The following is a 15420-nucleotide window of genomic DNA, read 5'->3' as shown; positions in this document are numbered from 1 at the left end:
CATTAAAATAAAAATGTAAACTGTTTATATTATCAGAGCAAAAAAAACTTTTGTGTAAACCTACAATAGTGATGCCAATGAAAATAAATAAGCCTGTGCCCAAGGAGGCCACGTGTTCTGGACCGTCTCTGAGTGGCTGGGGACAAGAGCACGCCGATGATCCATTTTGAACATATCCCCTCAGAGGAAATTAAATGTTATGTTGAGACACTGAAATTCTGAAATTTGGGGCTGGCCTGGTATCATAGCAGTTAAGTTTTCGCGTTCTGCTTGGGCAGCCCGGGGTTTGCGGGTTCACTTCCCTGGTGTGGACCTAGCACTGCTTGTCAAGCCACGCTGAGGTGGCATAAAGTAGAGGATTGGCAACAGATGTTAGCTCAGGGTCAATCTTCCTCACAAAAAAAGAAAGAAAGAAATTCTGAGGCTACTACTTATTATAACTCAGACTCCTGAACTGAGGCTAGTTTGAATGCATATGTGGACATGCACTACTTCACGCGCCTCTCCAACAGCAAGCTCCTGGACTCTTCTCTCAAAATACATCCCTTTCATGAACAAGCAGGGCTAAGTGAGACACTGATACTCCGAAAGGGACAGGGTTAGGCTCAGACATGAGATTAGGGTTTAGACTAAGTCTTACTTTAAGGTTCTCACTGCTTAATATGCCCTCAAGGAGCGACAGCCCAGGATGACTTGTAACAATGAAGAAAAGCATAGCTGAGTAGACAGAAGAATAAATTTTGGAGTCAAGGAAATCTGAACTCAATCTCGTCTCATCATTTATTGGCTGTGTGAACATGAACCAGCCATGAAACCTCTTCAACCTGGCTTTGCTTGTCTGGAAAACAGGGACAGCAAACCCGTGCCCCTAGAGCTCTTCTTCGGATTGAATGAAACACAATATCAAAGCTCTGAGCACAGTATCTGGTGTAAACCAGAACTAGCTCTTTCTGTGTGCTGACTCAGTGCTCGATAAATACACTTCCTTATTAACCAGCCCTGATTCTCCACGATGATGTTGTTCTAGAACACATAGTTTATATGTTGTCACCAATCATTGTCTTACTCCTGCCTCTATTTTCTTTTCCTCAAAAGTCCGAGATAATGGTCATATTAATTTTTTTCCTGTAATTCTAATCTATGCCTCTACCTAGATTTTAATATATTTGTGACCAAATATTTAATTTGATAAAGGCTTTTACAAAAATTAACCATTATTTTGGTTATGATCTTAATATAGTGCCTGGCCCACAGGAGGCTTCAAAAAGGATTTCTTTATGATTATTGTAAGCAATCCCTCGATAATTTACGTGGCATGCCATTTTAACACATTGACTGGATGAATGGACACATTTATCCTTCATCATTCTGTCTTTCATCACCCAGCATGACTTCAAAACCTCCACACAGCGAAACACTCACCCTCTGGATTTCAGGGGTTTACGAGCCGAGCCAAGCAGCAGCACTTTTCAAGAAACGAGAAGTAGCTGAAAATATCCCGATTACTGCATTTATGATATCAAATCATTGTCCTGTTTCTCCAACAAACTTCTCCCCCGGCTTGCCCTCGAGCTAGCGACAGCCCCGCTCCACTCAACCCCGCTTTACAAGGAGCGGAGCCGACCCCCGTCTGCCTGCCTCCCACGCAGTTCCCGTTTGTTTCTGAAATTGTCAGTGATCCGTGCCATGTGCTCTCTATGTGACAAACTAGCGCTCTTCTTTCTTACAAAGCTATTTGAATTCTCACATTGTTCTAAACAGTCTTATTTCACTTCCACAAAATGCTTTTCTCATATTTCAAAGGAGGTCCTTGAGAGGGAGAACCACAAAAGTCGTATCCGCCCCCACCCCAACCCCAGCCTTTTTTCCACTATAACAGAGTGCAGGTCCTAGATGGCAGTGCATCATTTCTTGAAAACCCACTCTGTGTTGGAGGAGTTTAACGTCAAATGGTTTGTGGGCAGAATCCGGCACCCGCTGGGCTCTGTGGGTGTCGGTAGGGAGCTGGAGTTCGGAACCGTCGCGGGAAGGCGGGCCCTCTGCGTCCTCTGGCCTGAGGACACCCTCCGCTTCTTCCTCTGCTCCTTGTTCTCACCTGCTGGCTGTCATTTTAAGAAGGGCCTTGATTGCAAGTGGCCTTAGCTGCAGGATAGCTCTGGAGATGTATACTTCTCTGTTTTCAGTCTATTGTTTCCTATCTTCCAGTTTTTCTATATGCTTTTGACTCCTGGGAACAAAAAAATTAGACATTTACGTTATGTTTCATCAGGAATTTAAATTATCATATTTATACATGTTTATATGATCACCGAGATACATTTTACTGGATTTTTTTCCTAATTTTGTAAAACTAATGTTTTATTTTGATTGACCCTCTTCAACCTGAGTTAGCTCACTTCTCTTTTAATGTGTTTAGGAATCACAAAACTTTCCAAATCTCCTTTAACACTTTTTTCAAGAATCGTGTGTAGAAAACACACTCAACAATGTACATTGCAACTAAGTCAGATGGAAACTCTCTGGAGGATGTAGGAAACATATCTATCATTTTCATTTGCTTACTACCAGGGGCTCATCTGAAATCTTATTAGTGCCGAGTGTGGGGATTTTTTATTTCCTCTTCCCTTTGGTAAATGACTTATTTACATATTGACATTCCATTGGGGTTTAGGGGAAAAAAAACAATAAATGGGCACTCAACTGGAGAATAAAACAGCATTCAAAAATGTATTCTTATGAAAATCCTTCCCTTGTTGCATGAACAACTTTGAAATGATCATTGTGAGATGAAATAATCCCAAAATGACATATGGCTCCTTGATCAGCATTGTTCACTGCTGACAGGATCATAGTGTCATTGGACTTGCAAATGCAGGTTTGACTTATGATGGCTTAGTGTAATGTATGAAAATCGGAAATGGGGCGTTTCAAACCAAGAAAATTCAACTCTGATGTTACATGCATGGATAGTACTGGCCTGAATGGCAAAATGAAATCTATTACCTATTTTTTCATGTTTTCTATTTTCGTGACGTGTGCTTTAGATTTTTGTGTGAGATTTTAAATGGAGTGAAAGATACATGTTAAACCTTAGTTTAAATTCTGTAATTTGAAGATAAGGCTGCTAATGATGTGGCTAACACTATTGTGGTGTTGATTCTAAACTATGTTTGTCATATGATTTATAGAAAGGCATCTTGCTCCAGAAAATATTGGTCTGCCATAATGACTAAGGTTATCACAAATAGAAACACTGTTTTTGATTGAAGGCATTATCTCCATAAAATTAAATTTTTACCTGGGTACAATACATATTAGAATAAATTGAAATATAATCCTTCCATAATAACTTGGTGCCAAATACAAGAGTAATGGCAACTATATTACCAATATCAATAGCTTTTACAAATAGATATCATTGTCATACAAGATATATTGAAGATGATTTCAATAAAACGGCATTGCAAATATATTTATTGCAGGTGAATAGAAACTGCCAAACACAACACATATTACCACACAAAATTGGGGTTCTTTTGCCCAATGTGCATAAACGGCCGATTAATTACGGCATCAGACTTTGGGAAAAAGAGATCAGCTTTACTCTGTGAGATCGACCTGCAGGGAGAACAGGGGACATGTGCCTTCAGATCTGTCTCCTCAATTCAGGATTTGGGGCAAAATTTAAGAGGTTTGGGAGAACAGGCTGGAAATGCTAACCGAATGGGTTTTGATTGGTGAGCTTCAAGCATTTATGGTAAGGTTTTAGACATTTATGACAGGGTTCTAAACATTTATGATGCGGTTCTAAACTTTTATGATGGGTTTCTAAACATTTGATGAGGTGGGGAAGCAATGCTAACACCAGACCTTCCTGATTGAGAGACCCCCTCGCTTCTGATAAGAGTACGACTCCAGTTCTGCTCGTGTCCCAGTCATTTAGTTCCTTGCAGGGGGAAGGATTTTTGGTTCCACGGTCATTGCAGGTCCAGATTTCCTCTTCTGCACATGCTCTGGCTACATGACTTTGCACATTTTCTGGAAGGGAATTTGTAATCACTCTGTTGATAAGAGACGGGGTAAGTTGAACTGGTCCTGGAGGGCTTGTGGTTACACACACATAAATTTTGTTTGCTTTACAGATTCAACAAACAAGATGATAATGTAATCTCGAGGTAACCTCAAAGTTGCCTAAATTAAATTGCAGTCAAGAAACATTTTTGAGATAAACTGGGCATTCTGAACATATGCTTGCTTTCACATTATTTAATTTAAATTTTAGTTATAACACTCTAAGATAGTTATCTTCTATTTTTTAGAAAAATAAACTAATGAAAAAAGAGGTTAAGTGACTTTTGGAAGTTCGGACCACTAGTCAATGAAAGAGTGAACATCATAGTTCAGTTCTCCTGTCTTTTATTCTAGTGGATTTTCCCTAAGTCTATTGCAAACTGAAGAGAGTAAAATCAATCCATAGTAAGAATATATCAGCTATGTCTATGATAAACAAAGCCTGTATTTCCGTTGTAATCGCTAAGAAAAATATGTTTGTGTGATAAGACCAATGTTGGCTTGCTGGCTGCCTGATTCCTGGATTACTTTGGGGGAATGGATCTCAAGAACTCAGTCCCTTGCCATGGTTGAGAGTAAATATGTGGAAACGTGTGCTGCTGCCTGGATTTGTTCCAGGGCTACGGTTTGGCAGTCTCAGGCCGCCCTGGGATTGAGAACAAATCAAGAAGGCTATTACGGTAAGCTGTGCTCCCAAGCCTAGGGAAGGGGAAGAAATAAGTTCTGTGAGCTCCGATCCTTGTATTATTATTCTATTTGTTTCTAACTAAGGTTCTTCCAGACACCATAGCTCAAAAAAACTTATCTTATCCCCTGCAGCACTTGTGCACACAAATCATGGAATATTAATCACATGCAACTTACAAAATCTTTCTTTCTGTGTCTTTCATCTCCTCAGTTAGAATATAAGATTTTGATACCAGATATATTTTATTCCCTTTGCTATTGGAAGTACACCAAGGCAATTCCTTTACACAGGAGATTTTGGAATATTTCCTGATATAATTTTAGATTATTTGATTTATGGCGTTTGACAACTCACTTAATTGAAAATGTTACCAACTTTAGAAACGTTGTTATTTTCTTTTTATCATTTATGTCCAGATAAAATTGTTTAAATCATATCACCTATTCTCTCCATCTGAACTAATTTCGATAATTTTCTTTCTTCCTAGTTTTCTTAATTTTAATAATAAAACCTCAATTTATCATTCTTTTGCTTCAGTAGGACTTTATTCATGTAACAATTCATCAAATCCTATCAGAAATGCTTTCTATTAATTTACTGAAACTTTTGTATGTAGTTTTAGGAATCCAATTTCAAATCAATATTTCTATTTTCTTTAAATAGCTCCATGTTTATTTACAAACCATTTCTTACAATTGTATTTTAGGCATAGCTTTGAGCAAATGACGTCTTTTGAATACATTGCCCTGGAAAGAGCTCTGTTCCACTCCAGTGCTTCTATTTCACAAAACGATGAGAGATTCAATTTAGGGAGGCAAAATATCCTGGAATAGTTTTGAGCCTCTACAAATAAAGTCATGAAGATATTCTTCCATTTTTTCCCCCCGAAGCCTTTTCCTTTAGCTCCTATGTTAGGTCTATTGCTCAAATTCTGTTAATTTGTGAGTGTGGTGTGAGATAGAGGTCAAGGTTCTTTTAAAAAACGTTTGGAGACACAGTTGTTCTGGCACGACTTGTTGAAAAGAGTTGTTGTTCCCCTGCTGACTTGCTTTGGCAACTATCTCATTTAAACATATAAGTAGCCTTTTTGTTGTGTTTTATTTTTCACTTTTTCTTCTGTTTCATTTATTTATCATCTATTCTTTCAAAAACACCACATTATCTTGATAGCTATGGTTTTGTAGTTAATCTTGAAGTCAACTAGAGTCTTTAAATCTGTCCTTTCTCAAAATTATTTTGCCTCCTTTCTATATAAATTTTAGAAACCGCAAGTCAGTTTCTTCAAAAATGCTTACTGGGATACTGATTGAAATTATGTTAATTCTATATATCAATTTGGGGGAAATTGAAATACTAATAACATGATGTCCTCTCATCCGTGTACTTGGTATATCTTTCCACTTTACTAAGGCTTCTTGCATTTCTCTTCCATCCCTAAAATATTTTTATTAGAGTCTAAACAATGAGTTTTCAGGGAAGAAGTCTTGTCTACCTTCTAGTAAATATACTATGAAGTATTTTGTGTTTTTGAATGATGCTGTAAATGGTACTTTTTAAAATTTTGTTTTCTAATTGATCATTACTATTATATAGAAATTCAATGAATTTATGAGTATTGACTTAGTGACCTGATTCGTTACTGAATTCATTTACTACTTGTAGTAGATATTTTGTGGACTTCGTTATTTATTTTCCAATTAACGGATAGCATTGAGATCAAACTAACTTTTGTGTATTTATATTGTGCCCTGAAACATTGGTAAATTCACTTCTAATTCTTATAGGTATTTTTTCTTAGATTTCTCAAGATTTCCTACATACACAATAGGTCATGTAAGAAAGACAGTTTGTTCTTTCCTTCTAATCTCTAAGTCCCTTATTTCTTTTCCTTCTATCAAAGATCTCCTTGCAATGTTGAATTCAAAAAGTGAGAGAAACCCTTTGTTGCGTTCCTAATTTCAGGAGGAAAGCATTCACTGTTTCACACTGAGTATGATATTAGCTGCAGAACTTTTTAATTGCTTCATCCATTTAAGAATATTTCTATATCTAGAGATTGATGAAAAGTTTTCCCATGAGCAAATACTGAATTTTGTCGTATCTTTTTAATCAATTGAAGTGACCACATGATATTTTTTCTTTTTCTCTACTAATGTGGTGATTACATTAAATTATTTTGTAGTGCTTTTCTCTATGAGATGCATCTTACAGTTTTGAAGCAAATTACATTTTCTAGTAATGTATTTTATGTATTGCATTCAATTTGCTAATTTTTTAAAAAGAATGTTCACATTGTATTCAAGAGGCATATTTGTCTGTAATTTTCTTCTCTTGTCTATCTTTGTCTGGTTTTGGAATCAAAGATATACTTGCCTAATAAAATAATTTCAAAGTACTCTTCCTCCTCTATTGTCTAAAATAATTTGCATTTTATTGTTATTATTATCACTTCCTTAAATGTTTGGAATTCACAAATGAAGCCCAATGGGTCTGGAGTTATCTTTGTGGGAAGCTTTGATAATTAAAAATTCAATTTCTTTAATATATGTAATGCCATTCAGATTTTGAGTTATTTGTTGTGCCAATTATGTCTTCCAAAGAATGATTCCACTTCACCCAAGTTGTTGAATTTATTCACACAAAGTCGTTTATTATATTCTCTTATTATCCTGTTAGTGTGTATAGAATCTGTGTTGATATCTGTAGTTTCATTCCTTATCTTGGTAATTTATGGCTTCTCACTTCCCGGAGGATTATAAATTGCATTACCTTTTTCAAGAGTCCGCTTTCTCTTTGTTGATATTCTCTACTGCTTTTGTTCATTTTCAATTTCAATGACTTCTACTCTTACCTATTTTTTTCAGCTCATAAATTAGAAGCATAGTTCAAAAATTTTACAAATTTTTAATTTTTAAACATATTTATTTAAAACTTGAAATTACTCTGTAATGAATACTTTAGCAGCACTCTATGAATTTTGATATTTTGTTCTTTTACCACTATTCCTATCTAAATACTTTCTAATTTCCCTTGTAATTTTTCTTTTATTTAATGCGTGGGTCATTTAGAGTGTTTTGTCGAATTCCCATAAAGTTTTTTTCAAAATATCTTTCTGTTAATTGATTTCTATTTTAATTCCCATGGGATCAGAGAACATACTGTATTTATTTTTATCGTTCAAAACTTATATTAACATATTTTGTTAGATTTGTACCTGAGTGCTTCATTTTCGGTACTATTGCAGATGGCATTTCTTTTTCATTTCAAAATACATTTGTTCCTTTCTGGTATACAGCAATGGAGGGAAGAATTGGAATATTCAATAAAGTCTAAGATGACAATTTTTCTCAATTTGCTCTATAGATTCAACAGAATCCTAATTGAAATCCCAGCAAGCTTTCTTGTAGATACCCTGTTAATAAAATGATTCAATATTGATATGGGAACGCAGACATACTAAAATAGCCAGAAGAAAAAAAAGCCAATTCTTCAAAAGAAAACCAGCCTCAGGACTCACATTCCCTGGTTTCAAGACTTACTGTTAAGCTTCAGTAATCAAAACTGTTATTGATGAAGGATAGACACACTGATCAATGGAACAGAATACAGAGCACAGAACTAGACTCATACTAATAGAGTCAACTAATTTTTGCCCAGGTCAATTAGATGTCTATATGCAAAGCAAATGACACACTGCTCACATTTTATACGAAAATTACCCGTAGACCTAAATGCAAAATGGAAAACTATAAAGCTTCTAGGAGAAAACATAGGACAAAATATGCATTACCTTGGGCTTGACGGTGAGCTTTTAGGCATAACCTAAGAGCACGATCCATGAAAGATAAAACTGATAAGTTGGATTTTATAAAAATTTTTTAGAACCTTTGCTCTGTGAAGGACATACTTCCAAGAATGAAAAGAAAAGTGCGAGAAAATATTTTCAAATTACCTGTCTGGTAAAGAACTTGTATCCAGAATATTTAAAAATAAAAGAAACTTAAAACTCAAAAATCTAATTAACAAATGGGCAAAAGATCCAAACAGACACTTCACTGACAATACCAAAGGCTGACAAGGATTCCTAGCAACCGAGACTCTCATTGCTGGCGGGAATACAAAATGGCACACCAATTTTGCAAGGCACTTTGGCAGTTTCTTATAAAATTTCACTTAGACTTTTCATCCAATCTAGCAATCATGCTTCTAGACATTTACCCAACAGATGTGAACACTTATGTCTATGAAAAGAAAAACCTTGCACAGAATGCTTTTAGAAACTTTATTCATAATAACCAAACATTTGAAGCACCTAAGATACCCTTCAACAGTTGAATGGATAAACAAACTGCTGTATATCCACACAATGGAATACTATTCAGTGATAAAGATGAGCAAGTTATTCATTCATGCAACAAGATGGATGACCTTTAAGTGCCAGTTTTTATTTAAAAGAAGCCAGGCTTAAAGGCTGCATGTTAAAGGATTCCATTCATATGACAATTTGGAGCAGTTAAAACTATAGGGATGGAAGACAGGTCAGTGGATGCTAAGGATTTGGGGAAGAGAGAGCGTGTGACCAGGGGAATGGCTGGGGATGTTTTAGCATGATGGAACTAAGCTGTATAATATTATAGTAGTGAATACATGATGATATGCATTTGTCAAAACCCGTAGAACGTCACAGCACAAAAGTAAACTTTAAGATATGCAAATTTTTTTAAACATTAGCCGGAAGAATATATTAAATACTATGAAGACTGACAGAAGGTTTTAGCCATCTTACAAATTCATAGCATGACCTCACTGAAAGGGGTAGGCAGAAAAGGAGCTGATCAAAACTTTGGAAAATGATGTTTGATTGAAAACTGTAAGATAAAAGGAACTATTCCTAAACACCGTACTCCAGTTGTTTCTCTCAGGGGTGTGGGTTACCAATTCTGAAAAAGCTCTATATGTATAGTAGGATTGAACAAATAAGTAAATACATGGTGGATGCAGTAAGCTAGGTGTATCACTGTTGGAGAGGGAAGTTACACGTAATCAAGGGGAATGAACCATGTGGGTCAGAGTCAGAGACAGCTGTATGAACCCATGTTTAGCTTATTACATACAGTTAAGGATGTATAGGTAAGAAATAATTATCAGGACTTGTGTATACAGGAGTTAGTATACATACGTATATTCCCTAGTTCTGTCAGTCGAGAGGGTCTGCAAGCAACAACACTGCAGTAAAGCTGAATCTAGCCAGCTCCAGATTTTTGTTTCTAAAGCCATTCTTCAATAAGAGGTATTAGGGCTCCTTGGAGATATAGCTTCATCTAGGGATGCGGCAGGGAGTATACAGAACGAACCTGGAGCATCTCATAGTGATAGAAAGTAAGGAAATCATCAAAAAACAGAAGGATTGGGGCATGCCCAAGGGACACCAGGGGTCAACCTGAAAGAGCTGCCAGTCGCCAAAGCTGGAACAATTTGAGCAACAAAATAAAGAATGTGGTATTGAATTATAACTCAAAGTATAGAATAAATAGCCATAAGCCCATAATGATGTCAATAAGTAATTGAATGAATAAATAAACGAAGGAGAAGAGACAAATGTACTTTACTTAAAAATTGCAAATAATTTAGGTAGATATTTGTCCCTCAAGGAGGTGGAGCTTAATTCCCCCAGACCCTTTGAATGTGAGTTTTACCAAATAGGATTTGCTTTCCAAAGAACAGAATATGGAAGAGGAAGGGAGAGCCCTTATAGTGGAAAAGCCTGTCAACACGACTCTGGCCAGGTGTTGGAGGTCAACATCATCAATGATAAGTCATGTTGCATGTGCCCCAGTTATGATGTGAAGAAAATAATACTTCAACATCTGAAGCTCTTTCCGTTTTCCTTTTATCTCTAGTTTCCTGGTGTTAAACCTACATTGACAGCATGAAGGTTTTTCTTACTTATTCCTAATGACTCCCCCTTTTATTATTCACGGGGGTTACCGTGAGTAAATATTTTGACCTTCTAACTCTGTCTTGGGTAAATTTTCTGGAGGAACCAAATGACATTTACTTTTAATGAAATAATTGACATGTTTGTGTTTAAGTCACTCAAATGGCATTTGTTTTCTATTTGCTGTCTGCTCTTTCTTACTCTGTTCATCTTTTCCTGCCATCTCTAGAGTGAATTGATATTTTTAGTATTCTATTTTATCTCTTCTGTTGACTTTTTAGTCGTGCCCTTTTGAGTTATTTTGTAGTTCCTTTTATGCATTTTTAATTTATCAAATCCACCTCCAAAAATAATCCATGTTATAAACAAAACAAGAATCTTACAAAAGTCCACTTCAGCTTACACCCTCCTGTCCTTTGCGCCCTCATCATATGTTTACTTCCACATATGCTACAGATCTCACCATCCATTGTCGTCATTAGATTTTAAATACTCTAGAGTATCTTAAACTCAGCTCTCCCGTGCTGCTCACACTCTTTCTCATAAACGCTCAGTGAAGCTTATGGAAGAGAGTTGGCTGGTAGTTGCAGATTTTCCTTGTCTCTGCCTCCCTAGGATTCTAAACTGTCACCCCAGCCCATTATCATTCTTTAACACCTTATTCAAAGTCTAACTGTTTTCTCCTTAGTCACAGCTTGTTGTCTTCTTCGTCCTCCTGCTGCTGTTTCATGAGATATAAACGCAGCCGTGGATCCCTCCTCTTCAAGGTCAGGCTAATCACTTTCTGGGTTAAAATTCTTTGCATGCTCATGAGCTTAAGAAACTGTGACTTTCGGGTTCTTATTGCTGGGGTGGAGGGACATCCTCTTGCAACTCTCTCCATACACCCCAAGTGGAAGCAGAAGTCCTCATCTTTTATTTATTTTATTTTATTTTATTTTATTTTATTTTATTTTATTTGCTGAGGAAGATTTGCCCTGAGCTAACATCTGTGCCAGTCTTCCTCTATTTTGTATGTTGGTCACTGCCACAGCGTGGCTAATGAGTGGTGTAGGTCCACACCCAGGATCTGAACCCACAAACTCGGGCCGCCAAAGTGCAGCACACTAAACTTTTACTTTTTATGGAAGAGTTCCTTCAGTAACATCTTTGAACAATGATTAATAAAAGATGCTTTGAATTTTTTAAATATTTGCAATCAACTTATCTTATTCCTAGAAGTGAATTACTTTTAATTTCTCTAAAAATATTGAGGTGCCCACCGCTGGGATTCTCAAAAGGACATACAATTTCTAGGCCCTAGGTTTGTTAAGGGTCAAGTCATGAATCCAATGGGCAGTAGCTGAAGCAGCTTACATGGCTAACTGCTAGGGGAATATTCTGGTTTCCCACAAGATATAGGAGGGATATTCCCCTATATGTAAAACTAGAACAATGTTGCTATGGAACTGAGAGAAGACTGTGAATTCTGAAGTATAAGTACAAAAGTCCAGGTGAGATTAAGGTAATTGTGGGGACATAAAAAGTCTTGTTGAATACAAAATTTGTCACTTAATCCAAATCCTCAGGATAATAGAAAATTGTGCAATTCACTCCAAATAATAAAGGGCCCATTTCTCCAACCTCATGTAAAACAAAGTTTAAAACTTAAGGGAAGCAAAAAATATGCTTGGCGTAACTTGAATATAAAATGTTATCTGCATTCTGAGATACACTCACCTTGAATACAAGCTTGACAACTTCAGATTGATAAAAATTAATAGTAAATGACTTCATCATCAAAATGGATATTCAATAAATTGCAAAATGCATGTAATCATCCCAATGGAATAACAAATTGATATTATTAAATTTCAACAATGTATTTCCAGTTTAAAAAATGCATAATTGTCCAATTAATCAGGAAAATTCTGAGTTACAAATTAACAACCAGGTAAGTCAGAAACAAAGGGAAGAGAAACAAATACTTGATTAAATATGAGTATAAATGTTGACTGAAAACTACATTTCTTTTGAAAAACCCCTGATGAATGAGTCCTTTAGTACAAAAGGACTACTGATAACTGCACCATGGGGAAAGAGAAGTAGAGAAACTGAGCCTTCAGTGTTTGCAATGTGCCTGGCACAGTTGCATCACCTTATTTACTTATCCCCGTGTATTTTACGGAACTTGTGGCTCAGAGGTCAGTATCATGGCCTAAGTTAAATAATAGTAGGACTTAGTTTCAAAATCAGGTGTGATTGCCTTTCAATTCCATGTTCTGAGGAAAAAAAAAAAAAAGTTCAGGTGAGAGAAGAATCAGTGGAGGAGGCCTGATTTCAAAGATAATCAGTTTTCTGTGAAACTACAGAAAGCAGACACGGGAGTGGGGAGAGCCATCAAACAATCAAATTCTCTCAGGAACCATTAAATCAGTCCCTGGCCACAGAGCAAGGAATACACATATTCTGGCAGCTCTACACACTGGGTATCTAACAGCGAAACAACTTAGCAGGGATTGAAATATTACTAAATCACTGAGAGCTGTGCCTGGAAGCATCAATCAGAGGACGCATAAAATGCCTCAGAGTTGAGCCCAGGGACTCTTTATGAAATAAAGTTTGGTTAAAACATAGCTAGAGATCAGCAAATAGCTTGACTACCCTCCAGCATGCTCAAGGCAGTGAAAGAGCAGACTGTTTATACACACAGCTCTGAGACGTTCAAGAAGAGGTAAGAATGGCCTGTTAAGGATGTAGAATGACCCCGAAATACAAATTCGCTGGAAAAGAAAACGGTCTCCTGCTTTTCTGAACAAATGTCTTCCTTGGGCTACTTATTACCCCTTGAACATTCTTTATGAAATTAATTAAGAATTAACTTTATGCATGTTAACTTTGTAAATTCGGTTCTCTAGTCATAATCCTCGTGATCTGTAGTGGCTCAAAAGAATGTTCTACATTGGATCACACCTTTTATTTATGCCATTTAAATCCAGCTGTTTGAATGAGAAAAATTAAGAGCTTTTTATCTGGGCTCTATCATAAGACAAAGGGCATAATGGGCTAGAAATAGACTTTTGAATACTAGAATTCAAACACAGATAAATACAAAGTCAAGTACCAAATTAAATGGAAATTATCCCATGATGCTGAAAAATTCGTAACATAGCTATGAAATATGTAAGTTTAAATATCATCCTGTAAAGAGGCTAATCCTCTTTAAAAGCTTGGCCTATGAAAATCAGCAATACAGTTCAGTAAGTGCATTTTCAAGCACAATGTTGCTTCAGACTGCATCCCCGCAGAATCAAACCTAATAAGTTATTGGCACTGTTCTTTTTGTTGTGTAGGAAACTTGTTAAGACTGATGACGTCAAGTATCAAAGTCTATGGGTATTTCTGTGAAGCTTTTATTTTTTAACCATGGTGAATGATTTGCCTGCAAGTAACAAAAAAGCCAAGCAAGATGCAAGAAAACATGTGTCATTTCACTAAATGAGAACCAGAAATTAAGCAGTCACTCTTTCCATTATGTGACTCAAAAAATCAGGAATCGGAATGAGCATTGGTATTAGTTTAGTTTTAGATTTAAGGGAGAGGAAACTCAAAATTAAAATGAAGATCAAAATATGGAAATTTAATTCTTTATTACGTAAAAGCTTAGGTACCAGTTCATGGCCAGAAAGGCGCTCCAAAGATCTAGCCTGCTTCTATCTTACTGCACCATTGTTTTGTGGCTTCCATGCCCAATTCACCCTGTAGAATAGATGGATTGTTTTAGCTAGAGCCATATTTTCTGCACTCTGGACAAGAATAGGAGAAAAGGGAGAGAAAGAAACAATCAGAAGTTGCATATCTTTGGTCAGAACTTAATGACCTGATAGCAACTGGCATCAAGAAAAGTTGGCATATATTGGCCTTATTCCAAGCAGCTAAAATTCAGAAAGGCTGCTATGAAGAAAAGGGTGAAATACCTGTTCCTGCTACAATATTTCTGTAATTTTCTGGTTGTTCTGTGAAATATCAAATAAATGCCACAGCTGCAGCAGTCATAACATCAAATTTCTTTCAATGGCTGGAGGCAGGAGAGGCGAGAGCTATCTTCACAGGCCCAGCCCCCATTATCTAAGAGGAAATCCCTTCCTGGTGCTCCCTCAGGAGAGCACCAGTTACAGCTCAGGACAGAACGAGGTCACGTGCCCACCTCCAGCTACAAGGACAGCTGTGAAAGCGAGGATCTGTCCAGGAGAATGAGATGGGCTTGAACCATCAAGACTAATGATCATTAATCTTCTTACACTAGGGACATTGGAGTCAAAACAAAGTTAGAGTTTTGTTAGGAAGCAGAATGGGAGAACAGCGATCTGCTAAGTAAGCCAGTGTTTGCCGTTATAACAACGTTAGGAATATGCTGTTGAAAATGCAATGACATCATAAAGCTGAAAATAAAAATACTTCTACGTACTTTCTGTTTTGGACAGTGGTATTAGTGGAATTAGTGGAATAGAAAAGAAACAAAGAAACAAAGAAAACCAAAGTTTTTTTTGTTTCTAAATATTGCTTGGGTTAAATAGAAAATCAAACATATCATAAAGTATTAGAATTGAATGAAAATGGAAATAAAACATATACAAATAATAAATGATGCAGCTAAAATTTTTCAAAAGAAAATTGCCTTAAATGTTCTAGGAGAAAATAAGAATGATTGAAAAGTAAATAAATATTCGATTTTGGAAGTAAC

This window comes from Equus asinus, chromosome 2, assembly GCF_041296235.1.
Source record: "Equus asinus isolate D_3611 breed Donkey chromosome 2, EquAss-T2T_v2, whole genome shotgun sequence".
NCBI classification, from domain to species: domain Eukaryota; kingdom Metazoa; phylum Chordata; class Mammalia; order Perissodactyla; family Equidae; genus Equus; species Equus asinus.
Note: the sequence above shows the minus strand (reverse complement) of the source record.